Source organism: Squalius cephalus (assembly GCF_949319135.1).
Source record: "Squalius cephalus genome assembly, chromosome: 7".
NCBI lineage: Eukaryota > Metazoa > Chordata > Actinopteri > Cypriniformes > Leuciscidae > Squalius > Squalius cephalus.
This window is the reverse complement of record NC_137128.1, coordinates 39,083,104-39,107,410: the sequence shown is the minus strand read 5'-3', so window position 1 is coordinate 39,107,410 and position 24,307 is coordinate 39,083,104. Positions and strand designations below refer to the sequence as shown.

The following is a 24,307-nucleotide window of genomic DNA, read 5'->3' as shown; positions in this document are numbered from 1 at the left end:
CCCTCCATTGAAAATGTATGTACGGTATACTGTCCATGTCCAGAAAGGTAATAAAGAGATCAAAGTAGTCCATGTGACATCAGTGGGTTAGTTAGAATGTTTTGAAGCATCGAAAATACATTTTGGTCCAAAAATAACAAAAACTACGACTTTATTCAGCATTGTATTCTCTTCAGAGTCTGTTGTCAATCCACGTTCACGACTCCGCAGTGACGCTGCTGACGTAAGACGCTGCTGACGTGTTATCTGGTGCGCCCGAGCTTCGTTTACAGTCTTCGTTTACAGACGCACGCTGTATTCAAGCTATTTTATATTGTTCCTCTGTGTCGAAATCCTTAGACATGTTTGCGAAGATTGTTTTGTTTACAGCGTGCGTCTCCCTCAGACTGTAAACGAAGCTCGGGCGCACCAGATAACATGTCAGCAGCGTCACTGCGGAGTCGTGAACGTGGATTGACAACAGACTCTGAAGAGAATACAATGCTGAATAAAGTCGTAGTTTTTGTTATTTTTGGACCAAAATGTATTTTCGATGCTTCAAAACATTCTAACTAACCCACTGATGTCACATGGACTACTTTGATCTCTTTATTACCTTTCTGGACATGGACACTATACTGTACATACATTTTCAATGGAGGGACAGAAAGCTCTTGGACTAAATCTAAAATATCTTAAACTGTGTTCCGAAGATGAACGGAGGTCTTACGGGCTTGGAACGACATGAGGGTGAGTCATTAATGACATCATTTTCATTTTTGGGTGAACTAACCCTTTAAAATTTAGAATTACATTGGCTTTTACATTGTTTTTTTGTAAATATATAACGTCATTGCATGCATGTATGCACTGTCGAATGACGCTTTGGACAAAAGCATCTGCTAAATACCTTAACCACACTTCAAAGTGTTTTATTTAATTAATTAATGAAAGTCGTAATGTTAAACTGCTGTCCGTCAGACTCTTCTGTTTACACATAAATGTCCTGTATGGGAATACCAACTCTAGGTAGAACAGACACTTAACAGTATAGCTGGGTCTCCATCCAACTTTTTAATGCACATTTTACCCATTTGAAAAAGAAATCCTGACCTGGCTGAAACGGTTAAAATTCACAATATATTTACAATCGGAGTTATATTAATAAACACCCTGATGCTTCCGAGCTTTATAATGGCAGTGGATTGCAACATCAGTTTGAAGCTCAGAAAAGTGCATCTATCCATCATAAAAGTGATTCACACAGCTCTGAGGGGTTAATAATAAAGGCCTTCTGAAGCAAAGCAATGAGTTTGTAAAGTTTTAAATATAAATATTTTTCGTACATGAAGTAAAATAACTAGCTTCCGGCCAAAAGAACAATAACATACAGATTTTACTCTAAAGCGCAACTTATGCGAGTAATACAACGTACTGCTGATATTTACACTACGCCATGACACACTACGCTACTTCTGACGTCATGAGTTGCGCAAGTTGCACTTTGAATGCAAGTAGACTGCGTATGGCTGTTTGGCCGTAAGCTAGAATTTTACTTTGTAACGTGTTAAATATGGATATTTTTCTTACACAAACTCTTCGCTTCAGGAGGCCTATTTTAACCCCTCAGAGCCGCGTGGAACACTTTTATGATGGATAGATGCACTTTTTTGAGCTTCAAACTGATCCACTGCCAGTTGACACCTGGAAGTGTCAGGTTTTGTTTTTGTATAACTCAGATTGTATTTGTCAGAAAGAATGGTTTGAAGGCAAGTTAAATCATGGGGTAATTTTCATTTAAAAGTGAACTACCCTTTTAACAAAATAAGGGAAGAATATACCTTGTACAATTAAGCAAGGTGTGCTGGGTAGGGTCTCTCTCTGGATATCAGCAGCTGTGGCAGAGGGCTAGGGAATACAAAATGTAAACATTACCAAATGTATTACCAATTACACAACAAATACCAATTACAAATCTATTATTATTTTAATATTCCATACAGTCTGCCAGGCAGCCACATATAATTTGAGAAAAACAAAATGGTTAACTTGATTTTAATACTCCTGATAATTTGCTGCCTTCTCTGAAGACAAAGAAAGCAGTGAAAGCCTTTCAACAGAACCCAGGCTCCGAAAAAATATATTTTATGACGATGCTGGGTGGAGGTTTTGTTGCGCACGCGCAGTTTGTTTTATATAAAGACAGCTTACATGACTGCTCTTCCATCTTGGTTGGCAAAGCACAAAGTAAACTTTAAGTTATAACATCTGAACAGATGCTATATTCAGCTTTTATCACAGCTATAGCTAACTTACAGAATTAAATTAAGATACCAGCAGTCATTTAATTGAAGCCCATATTTCAAATAACAATTTAACGTTTGTAAACACAAGCAAACGTTATTTGAAATATGGGCTTTAATTAAATGACAATGCTGGTATCTTCATTTAATTCTGTAAGTATTAAGCGACCGTAAAATCTACAAGCTAACGTTAAGTTTATGCTAAGTGTGTAAACCACCACGACTTCAAGACCCCCGATTACAAAACAGCAAAACAGAAGTCCTAATACTTAAGTTAGCTAGCTAACGTTATAACAGCCTGCCCGGTAGCACGTGTAATCAATGCAATAATAATCTGAGCTAAGGAAGCTCACGGGGCTAACGTTAATGCTTATTTTTACAGTCTGTGCTAACATTATTTGAGCTATCGTCATTGTGGTGGTTTTCCATTCACGTTAACAGTTACGTTAATTTACAAGCTCAGCTCGACTCGATTCTACTCACCATGTTTGTTTTTCCATTGTGAATATCTAGTGTCTTGTACCTGATGTGATGTGGTAACTTAGCCTAACGTTACCTTTTCCCTTATGGATTGAAGACGCCGCCACTTCAGCGGGGTCAGTTCAGGTTATACCGGGAGTGAGCGAGTCGAGCTAACGTTATAGGGATCTAACTTTAGCCAATGTCACTGAGAAATATACCAAACAAAAAATTGTGAATATCTCGTACCTTACACCTGCATGTAGTTCCTTTTCCGTATGGATTGAGTAAGAAGACGCCACTTCACCGCGGTCAGTTCACGTTGTTTTTAGTCGACTCGGGGCGAACGTCACTGAAGCTAATGTCACTGAAATATACCAAACGAAACAATCAGCAGCACTCACTCATATCAACGGTATTAATATATCCATATACTTATAAAATAGATTTCATGTTAACGTTTCATACCTGAGATGTGTTCTTCTCCCAAAAATGTTTGATTCTCTGGTGCCGTTGGCCGCGCGCAATTTCAAAATTCAAACAGCAACGATCCCACAATGCTATGCGGTGGCTGTAAAATAATGCTTCTACAGTGTAGTTACAATAAAATTACAGGACTGTCCATAAATTTCCCATCATGCATTTGCATTTACAATAAAAACATGAATACAATATGTTGTTGTAAAATTTATTGTAAAAATTACATCAATTGCTAACAGTGTGCCTCTCATGGCAATAAAACAACGTAGAGCATTGATGAAAGAATCCGCTGTCATATCAGTGAGCATCTCAATGTGTACAGCACGGGAACTGAAACAAGTAAAGAGAAGACCATACCGTTTATGAACACTTCTGCCCTGCTGGATAAGAAACGGGCCAAAGCAATCCATGCCAGTATACGTAAACGGAGGCGATGGAACCACTCTCTCCATGGGGAAATCCGCCATTTTCTGTTCTTCTACTGGTCGCCTGTACTTTCTGCAAATTATACAACTCCTAATACAGGATGTCACAATCTTGTTGATTCCTGGTATCCAAAAGCCATTAGATCTTATCTCATTTACAGTAAATCCTTTGCCTTGGTGCGCAACTTTGTTGTGAAAGTGAGCAACAATCATTTCTGTGATCTGATGATTTCTTGGAATTATTATAGGATGTTTCACAGAATCTGGAAAGGTTGAGCGGCAAAGTCTACCTCCCACCCTGAGTAAACCATCTTTATCCATGAAAGGGTCAAGAGAGTACAATGCACTCCGAGATGAGATATTTCTTCCACTCTTAATCACTTTCAGATCATCCTTGTAGGAAGTACCTTGCAGACATTTAATTATGTGAAGCTCTGCCTTTTGACGCTCAAGCATAGTACTGAGATGATTAGATTTGTCTTTGTTAGCTCTCCTTAAAAGACGAGCTACAGCTCTGATTGCTTTTGACCAAGAAGAAAACTTTGAAAGAAGGTCTATCAAGCTCAGATTCCTTGTGCAATCAGTATTCAAAGTACAACATATTTTTACCTCTGGATCTCCAAGCAGAAGTTCAGGAACATGTTCTTCTGGTACAGACATTTCTTCATCCCACAAGAACTTAGGACCAGTGAACCAGTTTGAGGTGAGTAACTCCTTCACTGTTAAACCTCTGGATGCATGATCAGCAGGGTTTTCCTCTGTTGGAACATATTTCCACTGCTGGGGAGTCGTACTGAGATGTATTCTTTGCACTCGATTGGCAACAAAAGTGTGAAATCTGCGTGCCTCATTACTTATATATCCCAATACTACTTTGGAGTCTGTCCAAAATGTCTCCTTGACAACAGCATAGTCCAGTTCTCTCTTAAGCATACTGCTCACTTTAACAGAAACAACAGCAGCTGTTAACTCTAATCTGGGGATTGTTGTAACTTTAAGAGGTGCAACTCTTGATTTCCCGACAACCAGTGCACAGTGAATATCTCCATCCTCATTTTTAAGTCTCAAATATGAACATTGACCATATCCATGGACACAAGCATCAGAAAAGTGGTGCAATTCAATTTGAATAGCTCTTCCGAAACTAGAGGGTGCATATGTTCGTGGTACATCTATTTCCTGCAGATGGTTTAAATCTTGTCTCCATCGCTCCCACCTTAGATTCAGTCCATTTGATAGAGGGTCATCCCATCCACTGCCACGCTTGCATACATCCTGAAGTATTCCTTTTCCACTCAACAGCACAGGTGCAATAAGTCCCAGAGGATCATAAACGGAAGCAACAGTAGACAAGATGCCACGTCGAGTAACAGGTTGATCCTTTAACTGAACTTTAAACTTAAAACAGTCCGATTCTCTTTCCCATTGTATGCCAAGAGTTCTTTCCAGGGGTAACTCATCAAATGAAAGATCAACATTCTTCACATCAGAGATTCTTTCTGAGATGGGAATGCTATCCAGCACTACTTTACTGTTTGACACAAATTTGTGGAGCCGTAGGCCACCTATAGCACAAAGCTGCCGTGCCTCATCTGCAACTTTAACAGCTTCTTCAGCATTCTCCACACTGATCACTCCATCATTCTCAAGAAAAAGAACATCATTCTGGGAAATCTTTGTGCTCTCTTCTTCAGTTTCTTTAAAATCACTCTCAAGGACATGAATAACATCACCTGGTGTGATAGAAGGGAGCTCCTTAACCGCAACGCGGTGACACAATCTACTGATTTCAGGTAGATCAAGGTGTGGTGAAGAACAACCTACTACACTCCATCCTAAGTCTGTCCGAACGGCGTAGGGTTCATCATCTCCTCCCACTATTACTTCTCTGGGGATCATTGACCTGGAGCAATTGTAACCTATTAAGAGAGCAACATCACAGTTCTGCAATGGAGGTATCCTGTCCGCAATGACGGTGAGATGACTCCAGTTTTTAGCGACTTCACAAGTTGGAATGTGGCTACGATTAGCTGGTATGCAGTCTTTGGTGTAAGCAGGTGGTAAATCAATATAATTACCAGATTCGTATGCTCTCACTTGGAGTCCTGATACTCTCTCACTCTGCAGGATGGTATCTTTTCCAAGCATGGTGGTAAGCTTCAATTTTACTGGAAACGTTGTTGCCTGTAGAGCATCGCACACTTCTCTGTCAATAAACGTAGTATCACTCTGAGAGTCCAGAAGTGCATATATCAGTTTCTCACAACTTGGATTTTGTTTTACAGATACCCAGACAGGTACAATCATTGAAGTATAAGTATTTCGCTCTTCCGTGTTTACACTCAAAGTCACTGCATTCATTGTACCATCAGGGTCACTTTGAGTCTGAACTGCAGAAGATAAAGTCTTTACCACTTTCACAAAGTTGTCGTTGTGTAAACTAGTTGGATGCTTCCTTTTACAGGTATTACAAATGAGACGACAACGACACTCCTTTGCACTGTGACCATACTTCAAGCATCCATAGCAAAGCCTCTTCTCTTGGATAAATTTCCGTCGCTCCTCCAATGGTTTACTGAGAAAGCTGAAACAATTGTCAAGTTGATGGTTATCTTTCTGGCAAAGCATACACATTTTATTTACTGGATTGACAGCTTTCTGACTCTCGATGTTTGCGTGAGTAGTGAAAACTCTAACTCTGTTTCTTGTTGTTTTCAGATTTGCCTTTTCAGTGACAGGTTCTGCAACGTGAAGAGCATGAAATGAGGTAACTGGGTTGCAAGCAATCTCTGTTTCAGTAGACACAAAAGCAGCAAATTCTTTAAAAGTGGGATACTCGTGATCTCCAGAAAGAGATTGTGTGACTTGACGATTCCATCTGCCAATTACCCAATCGGGTAATTTCAATACAAGTTTCTGATTTTCTTGGTAGTCATTTAAAATTTGAAGGCCTTTGACATGTGGCATGGCACCTTGGCATGCATTTAAAAAGTCAGAGAAGGTTTGAAGACCAATGGCATCCTTTTGATGAATTTTAGGCCAGCTTGCCAGCTTTTCTCTGAACGCTTTTTGTATCACAAATGGTTGGCCGTAACGATCGTTCAGTCTGCTCCACGCATCTTTATAGGCTTCATCATCTGTTCTGAAGAATGTTCCTTCCAAAGCTTTCCTAGCAGGACCACTCACATACTTCTTGAGGTAAAACATCTTATCAGCAGGAGAGACAGTTTTCTTGTCAATAAGTGCAGTAAAGGATTGCTTAAACTCAATGAAATGAATGGGGTCACCAACAAAAACAGGAGGCTCTGGCACCGGCAACTTACTCATGGTCAGGCCATCTTGAAATGCTTGAACAAGAAGAGGTATATCAGTTGCTGATGCTTTAACTCTCTCCCTTTTAGTTTCATGACACACCCTTTGAAACGTTTCTTGCCTTTTCACATTTGTTTGAGAGAAATCTGATTCTGATCCGTTTATGCTGCTACAATCTTTGGACAAGTTAGTCTTTTCTTTCTCAACCTCTTGATTATAGACTTCTAGTTTAGCTTGAGCTGCTTTCAGATCCTTTTGCGCTTGAATCTGTTCTAGTTCCTTCAACTCGACGTCAAGAGCCCTTTTATGTTGTTCTTCTAACTGCTTTATCTTTTCTTTTTGCTTTGATTCTTCTAGCAAAACATTATATGCAGCTTGCTTAGCTGCCACTTCTGCCGCAGCGTCTACACGTTTGGCTTCTAAGCTTGATACAACAGAGCGATGACTAGAGTAATTACTAGTTTTCTGACTAACTCGTGAAACCGTTGAACCAAAGATTGAATGGGCATATTGATGGTCTAATAAGGTACGAAGACGACTTCTCTCCCTTTCACCATCAAAATCTCCATCTAAACCTGTTATTCTTTCATAAATGATTTTAATGATGTCAGCTGTAACTGCTTCACAAGCATCCATTTTTCTCCTCATTTCAATAGCAGGTGATACACGCTCTCTAAAGTCTTTGTAAGCACTCAGAACTTTGTTTTTGGCCGCCTCCAAAGTATCAATCAAAATAGCTAATTGAGTCCCTAGTGCGTCTGATTTAAGATGCTCACGTGCACTACGAGCTTCTATTTTCCATTGATTATATAAAGATACAATCTTTTTCTCCTTCTTTGATAGCTCTTCTTGCTGATACGCTAACATTTTTTCAGTAGGGACATGCGTGCGCTTTGAATGGCGTGTACTCTCACTTTGAGTTTCTACATGATGGCTATCAGTTTGCCTATCTGCCTCCTTTGCACCTGCATCTGATTTTGACATTTTCAGTTCACCAAATTACATAACATTATTCACATTTAAAATTCAAATCAATTTGTTAAAGTATGTTCAACAAGTTCACTTTAACCACATGTGCTGAAACACAACCCTTAAGAGTGAAACTCGTTTGTAGGAGCCATTTTTTGGGGTAATAATGTTTTTGTCCACTGGGTGGTGCTGTGTATAAGTAGATCCCCTGAGCAACAGGTGTGTGCGTTGGTGATTAGGAAGCACACAGTTTTTGACCGCACGACAGAGTAGCTTGTAAGGTGGATTGTAGTTGTATGCGGTCCATAAGGTATGGCTTTGGGTGTACATGTGGACAAGGAGAGGCCACAGTAAGTTTGCGATCATGTGTAATGGAGCACAAGCAATAAAGAGACATTTTTTATGCATCTACATTCGTCTGTATGGACTCTGTTTGTACGCGTTCTAAACTTGCATACTCCTATCATCAACGGCAACGGCATTGGAAAGCCTATACAAAAGTCAAAAACTCTGCTTCACTGGATAAAGGAGATCATCTGGAGTAAAAGTCAACACGTTTGTTTCAATGGACCGAGGGAGGCTGTTTGGATAAAGTCTCTCTGTTTCTGCACGTGAGGATCGTCTCGTCAACACGTCTGGCTGGATTGTACTCAGTGGATTCGTTTGGATTAGATTTCCCTCTCTCGTTGGTGTCATCATTGGATTGCCGCGCGCTCATCTGGCTGTTTTAAAGGGCCGATCGTTCGACTGGATTGTAGGTACGTTGTTGCAGCATTAACATGGCCATGTGATATTGTGTGCACACATTTGCGTAATTCCAATGCATTGGTTGCCAAAGACAGACGAACATTGTTTGTGTGTTTGAATTGTATGTTTGTTCACAACTGTTTGCAAAATGGAAAATGAAATGTCTATGAATGCTAAAGGGTTTAATGAGTCAAATCAAAACCTGTCTAATGTTGAAAACGAGTTTGTAAGAGGGAAAAGACCTGTTAAATTAACAGCTAAGGCTTTAATGGAAAAACTTGACACTTTGCAAAATTTAAGAAAGGCTAAGTTAAACAAGGCTCAGAAACTAATAGAGTCAATTAACAGGTTAATCTATGAAAACAAAGAGTATGAACCTGAGGTACGCTTGCCTTATGAAGATTTTGTGAGGTTATGTTCAGAGGCTAAAGAAGCTCACGAGTCATTGTTGGTTATTTTACCTGTGGATGAAGCTGAAAAACATGAAATATGGTTTAAAGCCAAAATGATACCAAATAACGAGTTAATTGAACGGGTGAACAAATGGTTATCAGACATAGCAAAAGGTCAGAAAAGCTCTGAAATGGGTGAAGTATGTAGTGATGTTGGTCCTGGAGACAGCGTCTCAAACGTGTCCTATGCTACCTCCAAACGTAGTAAACACAGCTCACACCGCAGTTCATCTATAGCATCTTCATGCATTCAAGCGGAGGCAGAAAAGGCTGCACTTATGGCACAAGCTGCTGCATTGAAGGCCAAGCATGCAATTGAAGCTCAGGAGGAGGACTTGAGACAGAAAAAGGAACAATTGGAGTTGGATGCTCAAATAGCAGCTTCAAACGCAAAGATCGCTGTGTTGCAAAGGTCTGATAATCCAAGCAAATGTTCACGCAATTCAAGATCAAAATCAATTGGGATTAATAAAGCTGATAACCTTAAGTTTGATTCTTCTCGGCCAAAGTGTTTGAATCCCGATGCAAACGAATATGTATCAGTGAATTCAAAGCCATCGAATACAGCTGGAGCAGCTGATCTCTCTGTATTGCGAGGCATAACAGAGAATCAAAGGAAAGGATGGAGAAATCAACAAATATTCCATACAGCTCAACAATCTGATTTCCAATATTCTGCTCAAGTGCAACAAAGCAATATGGGAGTCGATCAAATGTCACATGCTCTTCCTCGCTATGGTGATCCACTGTTTGAAGTCTTAAAAAGACAAGAAGAATTAACATCTTATCTCATTCAACAGCAAGGAAATCCTCGTATCTTGCCAAAAAGAGAGATCCCAGTATTCGATGGTGACTGTAATGGAAATTTAACATTTAGATGTGTTCTTTTACTTTTAGATGTGTTCTTTTACACTTAGATGTGTTCTTCTACATTTAGATGTGTTTTTTTTATTTTAGATGTGTTTTATTTCTAGATGTGTGTGTGCACAACTTGTATTAACATTGTGGAACTTGTATTAACATTGAACATTTATTTTTACTCATAAGCATTTAAAGAAATATAATCATATAAGCTAAAGCACATTATTAATGATATGTAACCAAGTTTTAGAAATGCATAAGTTAAAACAAGCTTGCAGAAACAAATGTTCTGGGGTTTTTAGGGGAAATCAAGTAACAAAGAGACAATGTGTACTTCAAGTAACAAAGAGACAATGTGTACTTTTAGTGACCTTCTGGGTACTTCAAGTGTGAAAAATATGTGCGCAGCTTTGATAGAAATAGCGATAAGCAAAATGTGTGAATTTGAGCAGCAGCTAAAAAACAGGAACCTGAAGCAGGCATGGCATTGTCCTGTCTAGATAGAATTTATGTCAGACAAGAGATCTTGAACAGAGATGTTTTTCCTTTTAAGGTAAACAAGGCGATCTTTTGAGACAGATGCAGCCTATTTAGGGTGTGTTAAGGGTATATAAGCTTGGCGGGGGAACTGACCCTTTGCCTTCTCATATCAGATGCTCTCTGTATGTGAATGCCAATTTCTTGCAAGAAATAAACATTTTTTGATACTTTGACTTTTCAAAGGTTTTGCACTTGTCTCCTTCCTCCTCACTTTTCGAATAGAATTATTTCCACAACAAATGGCGACGAGGATGGGATAACCGTGAACCAACCGATCGCCGTGATAGAGGGACAATTGAATTGATCATCCCGAGAGACCAGCTCTGCGGCTCAAAATCCTCAAGTTTAAGGAGAGAGAATTGTTCTACTCATCACGACGAACGGAGGTGAACGTACTCCCAGAACTGAACTCACGAGGTCATCAAAAGACGGTGAGAAAAAAAAAAAAAAATTATTTACGTGGTAAATGAGATATAAGAAAAATTATTTGCGTATTGAATGTTTTCCTGAAAGGGTCAGGAGTTTGGAATAAGCCTGAAAGTAACTTCCAAAAAGGGTTTGAGAATAAACATGAAAGTAGTTTTCTCAAATGCCAGGTGTTAATTGTTTTCCCAGAAGGGCCAGAGTTTGAGAAAAAGGGTTTCTCAAGCGTCCAAACAAGGGGCTGTTTGAATAAGCCTGACAGTAATTTTCAAACATTTTGAAAAGCACTTGTTTGGGAAAAAGACCTAACATCGACGGATGTGGGCATTTTGAAAGTCCTAGATTGACGAATTTAGGCAGGGCGTGGTGGCCACGCTGCGGGAGAAGAATTAACACAGTAAATAAAGTAACGTGGTGACCACGTGAGAGAGAGGATTCAAATACGCAAATATAAATACTGTAGATAAACCCAATGGGTAATGAAAATTCGAAAAGCGTGGAGGAACAGGTTAATTTCTCTAAGGGCTCATATAAAGCTATGGATAAGGTAATGGGAACTTGGTATCATGCTTTTGTGCCGTTTTTGATAAGTCAATATGGGTTTAACGGGGGTTTAAGTGTGTCACATTTAACTCAAACCAAAATAAATTGGGCGACTCATATTGTAAAAAAGAAGGACAAAGAGCGATATGATAAATGTGGTGAAATCATAGTAAAATGGTTGGATGAAGCAACACGCAGACAACAAAAACAAGTCTGTCGGGCTATCGCACCATTATACTCTGATGAGGAAAGACAGGAGGCTTCAAAGAAAGCACTAGTGAATCTTAAAAATGACTGTAGTGCTATTGCTGACTCTTCTTCTCCCTTTTTCGGTCACTACGCGAGAATGACGGTGGAGGACGAGGGATATCCGGCTCGCCACCCACCACCTGCTCTTTTTCCTGCCCCGGGGGAGGTTGCTCAAGCTGCGGGAGAGGTGCAAGCCAGCGCACCAACTGCACCGCCGCCCGAATACACTCCAACAGAGGAAGGAAGAAGTGACGCATCGACAACGCGCTCTGGTGCACTGTTCAGAGAAGCCAAGCCACAGAAATGCAACAAAGACTTAGAAGACCTGCTAAGCACAAACATGAGAAACTTGACTTTGCACTCACGAAGGCAGCAAAAAAGAAAAGTTGATCAAGATTCGACCAGAGCCACGTTAAGACGGCAAATGGGGCGGCAACAGACCCTGCGAAACCAACGTTATCAGACTGATGACTCAGAGACAGAGATAAAAAGTGAAAGCGATGATGACGACGAAAGTCTCCAGAATTTTCAGGCACCGATGCTCGAAGTGGCGGGACCAAACGGATCGGTTCTGGTGATGCGACCATGGACCCAAGAGGAACTGAAGCAAGCTTCTGAACACCTGCCAAACATCGAGGCAGGTGGGGCAAGACTGGGTGCTGATTTAGCTCTTTTCTGCAGAGAATTCAGACCGACTCTCGGTGAACTGTGGAGACTACTGGTTTTGAGATATGGAGCAGTGCAGATGGCAAAGATGTCTGAGCACTGGCCAGAAGATGCCCGAATGATACATGTCGAATACAACCATCAGACAAACGGTGACTATAAAAATAAAGTCGAGGGAATCATCAACGCTTTACAGAAAGTATTTCCACGCACGATGGACATTAACCAAGTTCGTCAATGCATTCAAGGGAAAGATGAAACCACTGAAGCATATTTTCTTCGGCTGAAAGAGAGCTTTGATCGCCATGGTGGTATCGAAAAAAGACCACCACCAACAGGCCAGAATGCGGAAGCTATGGGGTCTGATCCTTATGATGACTATTTGAGAACTTTGTTCATGGATGGACTGGACAGAGAAATTTCAAAAGAAATTGAAAGAAGCTGTGTTGGATGGCAACTGGCCTCCACAGCTGAAATCAGACGACATGCAAAACATCACGAAACAATCATCAAGAAGCAGAAAACAGCCAAAATCACCAAACAAGACAAAGATTTTTCTCTAGCTCTGATAGCGCTGCATAACAACAATCTCAAGCAAAACCACTATCAACACAACCAAAGAAATGGTGGGGGAAGAGGCAGAGGACGGGGTCGTGGAAAAGATAGACATTTTTCACAAAACCAACAGCGTCCGGATCGGGACACTTGCTTTATCTGCGGACAAAAGGGACATTGGCGTGACACTTGCCCGCGGGCGGCGTTCAGCACGGGGCAGGCAGACTGACGGGGGGAGGGTGCGAGCAACGGGTTTCCTGACTCTCCATCAGATAAGTATCATTCTCCTTTCGTTTCTGACTCTGCTCTCTGCAATGAAGACATGCTTGCTAATGTTTTCTATAGGGCTAAAAATTCCTTACCGTTGATAGAAGTAAATGTTTTGGACAAAACATTATTATTTTTGTTAGATACAGGCGCGAGTAATTCCATTATTCAAGAAAAAGAATTAACACAACCTATTTCATATTCTGGGAAAATGACTTCTTCCAGAAGTGCGACTGGTCATGTGGTTGTTGAACCATTCTCAACGCCGTTCGGGTGTTCAATTAATGAGAGAAAATTTAAGCACAGTTTCCTGATTTCTCAGTCATGTCCAGTTAATCTGATGGGAAGAGATTTAATGTGCAAACTGGGTATTTCTGTTCACTGTACTGCTAAAGGGCTTCAGGCTGACATGAGAATGCTGCATTTAGAAGCAGAGGAAACCCATCTGTTTGTTTATGAATGGCAAGTTTCTAACACGTGTCTGACCACAAAGGCTCATGACAGAGTGTTGTCATCATCTGATTTTATGAATGACTCAGATCTGCATTGTACTTCACATGTCAGCATTGAACCTGATGATGAATTTGAGCAGCGTTGGTTTAATGTTGATGTGGAAAATATAAAGACAGATTACTTGTATTGGACAAACCACTGGTGTGTTTTGGGTGTGAAACTGACTGACAATCAGGCAATGTTTTATGACGTGGAAAATGCACAGCCTCACATCTCACTGGCAAAACCAGTGAAGGCTGAATGGCGTGACGCAGGTCCCTTCATGGCCAAGTGCCATGAACTGACCGACTGGGTCATAATAGATCAACAAAGAATGATCTGCCAAAGTGAAAGTACCGGATGGTTCAAACAACCGTGTCATAAAACATTGAGAGGTTTGAGATCAGTCACAGTGTTGGAGGAGGAAGTGAACTTTGAAAATCTGACTTTATTGCATCTCCCTATTATCCCTGAGGGGTTGGAGGAAGTGCCGAGTTGTCTGTGGGCTAAAGACAAATATGATGTGGGTCTGATCGCAGGGTGTGAGCCTGTTCGAATCAAACCTAAATCTGATTACCGACCAAAGAAAATGCAGTATCCATTGAAAAAGGAAGCGATTGAAGGCATTACGCCAGTGTTTAATTCTTTGTTGGAAAAAGGGGTCATTGTTGAGTGTCCGGACTCACCTGTCCGCACTCCCATTTTTCCGGTAAAGAAAATAAGGGACGCAAATCAAGCTGTTGAATACAGATTTGTCCAGGATCTTAAAGCGGTTAATGACGCCGTGGAGGCTCGCGCTCCAAACGTACCGAACGCTTATACGATCCTCGCACAGATTCCAGCTGACACTAAGTGTTACACGCTTGTTGACATTTCAAATGCGTTTTTCAGCGTTCCAGTGCATCCTGACTCACAATTTTGGTTTGCATTTAATTTCAATGGTAAAGCATACACCTTTACACGATTATGTCAGGGTTTTTGTGAAAGTCCAACAATATTCAACGAAGCTTTAAAACGCAGTTTAGAAGATTTGATACTTCCACCTGGTGTGGCTCTGTTGCAGTATGTTGATGACTTGTTACTCTGCTGTCCAAACGAACAGGTCTGTAAGCAGGCTACAATCACATTGTTAACCTACTTGGCAGAACGGGGCCACAAGGTCAACCCGAGTAAAGTAGCTATCAATCAATCCAAAGTTACCTTTTTAGGTCACGTGTTGACAGCAAATGGGAAGTCATTATCTGACAAAAGGGTCACTGCAATACAAAACATTCCTAAACCGATCACGAAAAAGCAAATGATGTCGTTTTTGGGAATGACTTCGTATTGCAGAACATTCATTCCTAGCTACAGTGAAAAGGAAGGGCCTCTGTCAGCATTAATTTACGGGCAGGAAATGGCAGCCTCTGACAAACTGACATGGACCACAGAGGCAGAGAGGGCTTTTTGTGAGATGAAACAAGCTTTGCAGAGTTCTCCTACACTCGGAATTCCGAACCCAGCAAGAGCGTTTACACAGACAGTAGCTGAAAAAGATGGTTATATGTCTTCTGTCTTGTTACAAGAACACGCTGGGAGACAGAGACCTGTTGCGTATTTTTCCACCAGGTTAGACGCAGTTGCAAGGGGACTTCCTGCTTGTCTGAGAGCTGTGGCTGCAGCGGAGAGAGCTGTGATGGCTTCTAGAGATTTTGTGGGTTTCAGTGATTTAACACTGCTTGTACCACATGCTGTGTCTCTGATTTTGTTAGAACAAAAGACTTCTCACTTATCTGCAGCTCGCTGGCTGAGATATAATTTTGTGCTGCTGGAAATGCCTAACATCACTATAAAACGATGTAATGTTTTGAATCCCGCAAATCTGCTCCCCACAGAAGAAGACGGAGAACCACACTGTTGTGTTTCAGCCTTGGAACAGATATGTAGTCCAAGACCAGACTTGACAGACGAGGCTTTACCCAACAGTGACATGATTCTTTTTGTGGATGGATCATCCAGCAAAGATGCTTTTGGTAAAAACAGAGCAGGTTATGCAGTTGTTTCATTAACTGAGGTTCTGGAACAACAACCACTGCCATCACATTTTTCTGCACAAGCTGCTGAATTGGTTGCTCTGACTGCAGCATGCAAATTGGCAAGTGGCCGACGTGTTACAATTTACACTGACTCAAGGTATGCTTTTGGTGTTGTACATGACTTTGGCGCGTTGTGGAAACATCGAAAGTTTTTGAAAGCAGATGGTAAGCCAATATTGAATCACCAGTTAGTGGGTCAATTATTGGATGCTTTGATGTTGCCAAAAGAAGTGGCAGTGTGCAAATGTCTGGCCCATACTTCAGGCAGTGATGATGTTTCTAAAGGAAACAGACAAGCTGATTTAGCTGCAAAGGCTGCGGCTCTGCTTCCTGTTCAGATAACCACAGCAGCCCGGCTGGATGAGGAACTAGGGGACATAGAAGCTATGCAGCAGCATGCATCTGCTGATGACAAGAGAAAATGGAGAGATGCAGGCTGTGTGTATAAAAATAATCAGTGGTGGGGCCCCAATGAAAAACCATGTTTACCTTCTCATTTCTTTCAGGCATATGCGAAACTGACACACGGGCTGGACCACGCTTCCAAAACGGGAATGTTTTCCATTATGAAAAATAACTGGTTTACCAAAGGTTTTTCCACAGTGGCAGCAGATTTTTGCAGCAGATGTCTGATTTGCGGAACGAACAATGTGGCCAGGGGTCAGGCAATGAGACAGGCGGGGCATCCCAGGCCGCCAAGACCATTCTCACATGTAATGCTTGATTATATTGAGTTGACACAATCAGATAAAAAGAAATACTGCATAGTTGCTGTAGATCTTTTTTCAGGATGGGTTGAAGTTTTACCAACAGCAAAAGCAGATGCACAAGGGGTGGCAAAATTACTCCTGCAGGAGATAATCCCACGATGGGGAATCCCTGAAAAATTGTCAAGTGATAATGGCTCACATTTTGTGAACAGTGCAATTTCAGCAGTTGAAGCGTTTCTGGGTACACCCTGGAAACACTTTTGTTCCTATCATCCAGAATCAGCTGGAGCGGTAGAGAGACAGAACCAGGTTCTGAAAAACAAGCTGGTAAAAATTTGCGATGAGACAGGGCTTTCATGGCCTAAAGCTCTGCCCATTGCTTTGACTTATATGAGAATGAGAAAGAGGGGGCGAGCACAACTCTCACCGTTCGAGATTCTGTTTGCTCGTCCACCTCACATGGGCTGGGAACCACAAAATCCTAGACCACTGCCTGACACCACTCTTTGTGAACATGACATGTTGCAATATTGTGTTGAACTGGATAAGGTGTTCTGTGATATCTCAAAACAGGTCCAGGCAGCAGCTCCAGAGCCAGCTGAGACAGCCCTGCACAGCATCAGACCAGGAGATTTCGTGCTGATAAAGGATCTGAGGCGGAAACACTGGAGAGCAAAGAGGTGGCAGGGGCCATTCCAGGTTTTGCTAACAACTCACACTGCGGTGAAAGTCGAGGAGAGGGCTCCGTGGATTCACGGGACGCACTGTCGGAAAGTGCCAGCTCCTGCGGTAGCTGCAACGGAGGACGAATCCCAGGCATCAGCTCATGCGGTAGCTGCAACGGAAGAAGAATTCCATATACAGCCAACGAGTACCTAACAGGTTACAGACTAAAGGGTGCGGCTTGTCATCCTGTAAGTTTCCAATTCAAACACTATCATCTCTGGAGGGAGGACGAATCTTTAATTGAAGACGATCCAGCTATTCTAGGAATCGTTAGAACTGTGTCAAGAACTTTGTGGAGTTTTGATGGTGAGGGCATTGGAGTGACTTGTCTAATAATAGCCACCAGACCTGCCCTGAGACCAACAATAGATAGAGAAAAGGGACTCATATCTTTTTCACAACAACATTTTCTTGCCTGGCGAGGTTGTAAAGTGTGGGAATATGCTACTAAATCTTATCCTCTTAACTAGTCTGACCATAGGTCTAGCACAGGATGGTAGCATAGAGGTGAAAATGACAAAGGGTAAAGGGAGTAAGATAATTATAATATGTGATCCTATTTCAGCAGCAGGACCTGGGTACAATCCAGACCGTTTGAACAAATGGGGAAAGGCCATGTATTTTTGTAAGGATCCATGTGGATGGCCAGATGTGTACGGGGGTAATCAGGATGCTATCAGTGAGGGTCTATTAACTAAGGCGGGGTACAGCTCATCTGATGGTCGTAACAATAGGATGATGTCAGATCTTATAAAATTTGAAGAAGTCACTGAGAATTTTAAAACCAAACTGAAAGTTACTTTGTCAACAGGAGATGATGGCGTAACTCAGTGGGGCGGAAAATTTTTCTGTGCTTGGTGGACCTCAGGTACTGACACTTATGTTCCAATAGAAATTACAATGGTAGATCCGCCACCAAAAACCCATAGTCTGTCTGAACTAATAACTCATACTAGCATACCTGAAGAAGAGGATGCTGAATTAGAAAAACAGTTTAATTTGCATCATGAAGACACAACTATTACACATAGTAGAATACAATGTGAGGGCAACAGAGCATGCATGTTAAGTTTACTTCAACGACAGGCTTTAGCTATTAACCAATCATGTTGGTGGTGTCTGCGAATGGATAGGACATGGAGGGTCCATCCATTGCGATCGGCTAATTTAGGAGAATTACTTGGATTAATTCCGTGTGCTATGTGGAAATTACTGAATGAAGCGAATTCTGACAAACTCAAACCAATGCCTCCAAAAGGGGTCGCGTGTCAGAACCCATCAGAACACAGTACTAGGGACTTTGACAATGTATGGGCAGTAAAACCACAATTAGGCGATGTGTGTCTATGTAAATTAGAGTTCCAACGAGGGGCAATAATGACTGGTACATCTCACTGTAAAACTACGGTAACGATGAATAATAACAAATGCATAACCTCGGATGGTACATTTATTACGTGTCCAGGTGACGACGACGATCTCAGAGAAACAACAGCTGGAACAGTATGGGTCTGCGGTCAAACCGCTTTCCACACCCTTCCTAAGAAATGGATGGGGTGCTGTTATCCAGGACTTTTAGATGTAGGAACGGAAGTTTATTTTAATGGAGAAAATGAAGATGATAAGCCAACCTCTATGAGACAAAAAAGAAGTTTAGCTGACGAAACAATTCCTCGAATGTTTCAAGGTACCAAACTTTGGGACCCTTGGACGAGCAGGATATCCATGACAGGGTGGTCTTTCCTTATCGGGGGAGGCACTGCTGCTAGCTTGCTAAAAATAAATGGTTTAGCCTGGCAGGTTTTACGCTTAGCAAATGAGACTGAAGATGCGTTAGGGAAACTGAACACTGAACTTAAAGGAATTCGCGAAGCCGTTATACAACATCGTCTAGTTTTAGACATTATTACGTCAGAACGAGGGGGGGTATGCAAAATGTTAGGGACCTCCTGTTGTTTCAATTTGCCTGACGTCTATCAAAATGTAACAGACATAATAGAGCACATGAAAGTGGCCGTAGCCACTCCGGGAGACATGTCATCTTCACTGGATGAGTGGTTTTCAAGTCTGCAGGGGTGGACAAAATGGGTGATAAGTACAGTTTTGCCAATAGCATGTTTGATTTTGATTTTGATTTTGATGATCCCATGTTTTATGAATTGTATTTCTGCAATCACTGCTAAGGCAGTGTCTACCACGATGGTTAGAATGACTGCAGGGGAATATGTCACAATGATACGTAGGGCACCAGAGATTGAAGTTGAGGTAACAGTGCCCGAGACTGAAGAATATGAGAATGAGAGCGAACATGCGTTTGACTAAGAAATGAAGTAGCCATGGGAAAAATTTACTTGATGTAAATTACTATGATTATGGAGAAGTAAATGTCAAATTTTGTGTGTATGTTCTTTGAAAATGAACATGGGGTGGAATGTAATGGAAATTTAACATTTAGATGTGTTCTTTTACTTTTAGATGTGTTCTTTTACACTTAGATGTGTTCTTCTACATTTAGATGTGTTTTTTTTATTTTAGATGTGTTTTATTTCTAGATGTGTGTGTGCACAACTTGTATTAACATTGTGGAACTTGTATTAACATTGAACATTTATTTTTACTCATAAGCATTTAAAGAAATATAATCATATAAGCTAAAGCACATTATTAATGATATGTAACCAAGTTTTAGAAATGCATAAGTTAAAACAAGCTTGCAGAAACAAATGTTCTGGGGTTTTTAGGGGAAATCAAGTAACAAAGAGACAATGTGTACTTCAAGTAACAAAGAGACAATGTGTACTTTTAGTGACCTTCTGGGTACTTCAAGTGTGAAAAATATGTGCGCAGCTTTGATAGAAATAGCGATAAGCAAAATGTGTGAATTTGAGCAGCAGCTAAAAAACAGGAACCTGAAGCAGGCATGGCATTGTCCTGTCTAGATAGAATTTATGTCAGACAAGAGATCTTGAACAGAGATGTTTTTCCTTTTAAGGTAAACAAGGCGATCTTTTGAGACAGATGCAGCCTATTTAGGGTGTGTTAAGGGTATATAAGCTTGGCGGGGGAACTGACCCTTTGCCTTCTCATATCAGATGCTCTCTGTATGTGAATGCCAATTTCTTGCAAGAAATAAACATTTTTTGATACTTTGACTTTTCAAAGGTTTTGCACTTGTCTCCTTCCTCCTCACCTTTCGAATAGAATTATTTCCACAACATGACCCATTGCAGTATATTGCATTTATCAGAGCGTTTGAACATGGCATTGAAGAGAAAACTAATAATGAAAAGGATCGTCTGTATTTTCTCGAGCAGTTTACAAGAGGACAGCCTAAAGATCTGGTCTGCAGTTGCCAGCATATGGCCCCAGACAGAGGCTATGCATTGGCCAAACGATTACTACAAGAACATTTTGGCAATGAATTTAAGGTATCTACTGCCTATCTGGAGAAAGCCTTGGGCTGGCCCGCTTTAAAGGCAGAGGATGTGCAGGGATTACAGGCTTATGCTTTGTTCTTGCGTACATGTTGCAATACCATCGATGAACTTTCATACATGCAAGAACTTAACATGCCTAGCAACATGAAGATTGTTGTTACAAAGTTACCTTACAGGCTGAGAGAGCAATGGAGGGCTCAGGCTTGTGAGATTATGGAGTCCAGTCAAGGCAGAGCAAAGTTCTCACACATTGTTGAGTTTATTGAAAAACAGGTCAGGGTGGCATCTGATCCTGTGTTTGGAGATATCCAGGACAAACAGGGCACAGGTAAATTCAAAACCCAAGTGTGCAAGACATTTAAAGGGAATAGTTTTGCCACTGATGTTGCTGTTTCAATTCCAAATAAGAAGACTGCCATTGGGTCAGTACAGCAAGGATACTGCCCTGTATCTAAGTCTAATGGAAACTGTTTGTTCTGTGCAAATCAACATCCATTGGAAAGATGTTTTACTTTGAAGAAGACTCAACGAGACAAGATTGAATTCTTGAAAGCCAAGGGAATCTGTTTTGGCTGTCTAAAGACAGGACATATGAGTAAGGAGTGCGACAATCGTTTGATATGTGAGGTTTGTGGAGAAGTGCACCCAACTATCCTGCACATCTATCGCAAGGAGGTATCTGGGAAAGAGTTGGAGGAAAGGCGTAAAGTAGTGTCTGCTCAAACTTGTGGTCATACAGGGGCCGGTAATGAGAGGAGTTTAATGCCAATCATACCCGTTCAGGTAAAAGCTATAAAAGGTAACAACGTGATGCAGACCTATGCTTTTCTGGACCCGGGAAGCTCAGCTACCTTTTGTTCAGAACATCTACTGAAAGAGCTGAAGCTGAGCGGAAAGAGGGCCAACATTCTTCTTCAAACCATGGGTCAGGAAAAATCGGTCTCCTGCAATGTTATCGACGGACTGGAAATCAGTGGAATAGATACCAACCGTTTCTTCCCACTTCCTGCTGTATATACACAGCAGAAGATGCCTGTCGACTCTGAAAACATCATTACTCAGGAGGAGTTATCCAAATGGTCATACCTGGACAAGGTTAAGATACCACACATTCAAGCAGGCGTTGATTTACTGATTGGAACTAATGCAGCTAATGTGATTGAGCCATACGAAATAATAAACAGTCATGGTAATGGGCCATTTGCCATTAAAACCCTACTGGGATGGGTTGTTAATGGGACCTTGGAGGGAAACGGTGACCACAAGAATGAAGCTGGGCATTCTGCGGTTACTGTTAACAGAATTTCTGTGGTTAAATTGGAAGAGATGCTCAACAATCAGTTTAATTATGATTTCAGCGAAAGGACTGCTGATAAGGAAGAAATGTCAAGAGAAGATCTTCGGTTTGTGAACATAATGACCCGCAGTGTCATGCTCCAGGATGGACATTATAGCCTACAGTTGCCATTCAAGACTGGTAATGTCATGTTACCTGATAACTTCTGTGTCGCTAGGCAACGATTAAATGGTCTGAAAAGGAAACTGGAAAGAAACAAAGGGTTTCATGAACAGTACTCTCATCTTCTTGCTGATGTTGCGCTTAAAGGTTATGCAGAGAAGGTACCAGCTCACCAATTAGATCGTGTGGATGGCAAGGTTTGGTACATTCCTCATCACGGGGTGTTTCATCCCAAGAAGGGATCACTGAGAGTTGTGTTCGACTGTGGAGCAACTTATAAAGGAACATCACTTAATAGTCAATTGTTGCAAGGCCCTAACCTTACCAATTCTTTGGTAGGTGTGCTGATGAGATTCAGGCAAGAGCCAGTAGCCTTCATGGCTGACATTGAAGCAATGTTCTATCAAGTTAAAGTGGCTGAAGAAGAGGTAGATTTTCTTCGGTTCTTGTGGTGGCCTGATGGAAACTTGGCAAGAGAACCCATCGTATTTAGGATGACAGTTCATCTTTTTGGAGCTGTGTCTTCTCCAAGCTGTGCTTGTTATGCCTTGAGACAGACCGCAAAGGACAATCAAGCAGACTTTCCAGCTGAAGTAATTGATACCATTAACAATAACTTTTACGTAGACGACTGTCTGAAGAGAGTCTCTTCTGAGGAAGTGGCCATTTCTATGGTTGCTAATCTTACTGTTCTCTGTCAAAAAGGAGGTTTCTGTTTAACAAAATGGATCAGCAACAGTCGCAAAGTGTTGCAGTCAGTTTCTGAGGAACACCGAGCTAAGGATATACAACAACTAGATCTGGATCGGGACAAATTGCCTGTTGAGAGAGCTTTAGGTCTTCAGTGGAGTGTGGAAACCGACACCTTTCAATTCAAGACTTCCATGAAAAGTCAACCATGCACTAGGAGAGGCATTTTATCGGTGGTAAGCTCTGTCTTTGATCCCTTGGGTTTTCTGGCACCACTTATTCTGCCTGCTAAGGTACTTTTGCAGGAGTTGTGCAGACTGAACTTGGGTTGGGATGAAGCTATACCATCGATCCACCAGAAGAAATGGAACCATTGGATTTTCGAATTAGACAGAATGGCAGGATTCCAGGTAAACCGATGTTTTAAACCTATGGAATTTGAATTGCCCTCCTATGCTTGTTTACATCACTTCGCCGATGCTTGCGAAGATGGATACGGCACAGTTTCCTATATTAAGATGCAGAATAGTGCAAACGAGGTACATGTGGCTTTCTTGCTGGGCAAAGCCAGAGTTACACCACTAAAACCGGTGACCATACCTCGTTTGGAGCTTACAGCGGCTGTCCTGGCTGTCAAAGTTGACGTCATGCTAAAGAGGGAGCTGCAACTTTCATTGGAAGATTCGGTCTTCTGGACTGACAGCATGACTGTCCTTAATTACATCAAGAATGAAGACAAACGGTTTCATACATTCGTTGGTAATAGAGTGTCGTACATAAGAGACAGAACACAACCTCAACAGTGGAGATACGTGCCCACTAAAGAAAATCCAGCAGATGATGCATCTCGTGGTTTGAAAGCAAAAGATTTTCTGAGTAATAAGCGATGGATTGATGGTCCCAGTTTTCTCTTGAAGCCGAGTGAGACACACTTTCCAACAAGTGATCTGATATCAACTGATGACCCAGAGATTAAAAGGTTAAAAGTCAATGCTATGGTTGTACAGAATGGACAGAATGCCACAAGTCAACTTATTCATTTCTTCTCAGAATGGAAACGTCTGAAAGTTGCAGTCGCTTGGTATTTGAAACTGCAGAAACTTCTGATGGAGCTGAGACGTAAGCGAAAGGAGTTATCTTTGGGGCAGATTGACAGTGTCGCGGTGGATGTAAAGTTACAGGAATTTAAAGCATCTCTGGGCAGACAAAGTTTGACACTGGAGGATCTTTCTATGGCTGAGCATGGCATAATTCGTTTCAGTCAACAGGAACAATTCCAAGAGGAAATTGCTGAACTCAAGGGTAGAAACGTTGGTGTTAAAAGAAACAGTAATGTTTATAGTCTGGATCCTGTATTGTGTGATGGACTGTTGCTAGTGGGAGGAAGACTTGGTAAGTCAGCTATGCCGATTGAAATGAAACATCCCATCTTGCTATCTAAAGATCAGCATGTGTCTCATCTCATACTTCGAGATATTCATGAAGAGT

General features: G+C 41.3%; 1 long non-coding RNA gene across 1 annotated transcript; it reads left to right on the top strand.

Moving 5' to 3' along the window:
• The first annotated feature begins 257 nt into the window (after positions 1-257).
• Positions 258-20,391, top strand: LOC307160920. The gene is made up of 3 exons (XR_013821656.1): positions 258-729; positions 10,750-10,958; positions 17,081-20,391. It is a non-coding gene; the product is annotated as an uncharacterized lncRNA (long non-coding RNA).
• Positions 20,392-24,307: the final 3,916 nt, after the last annotated feature.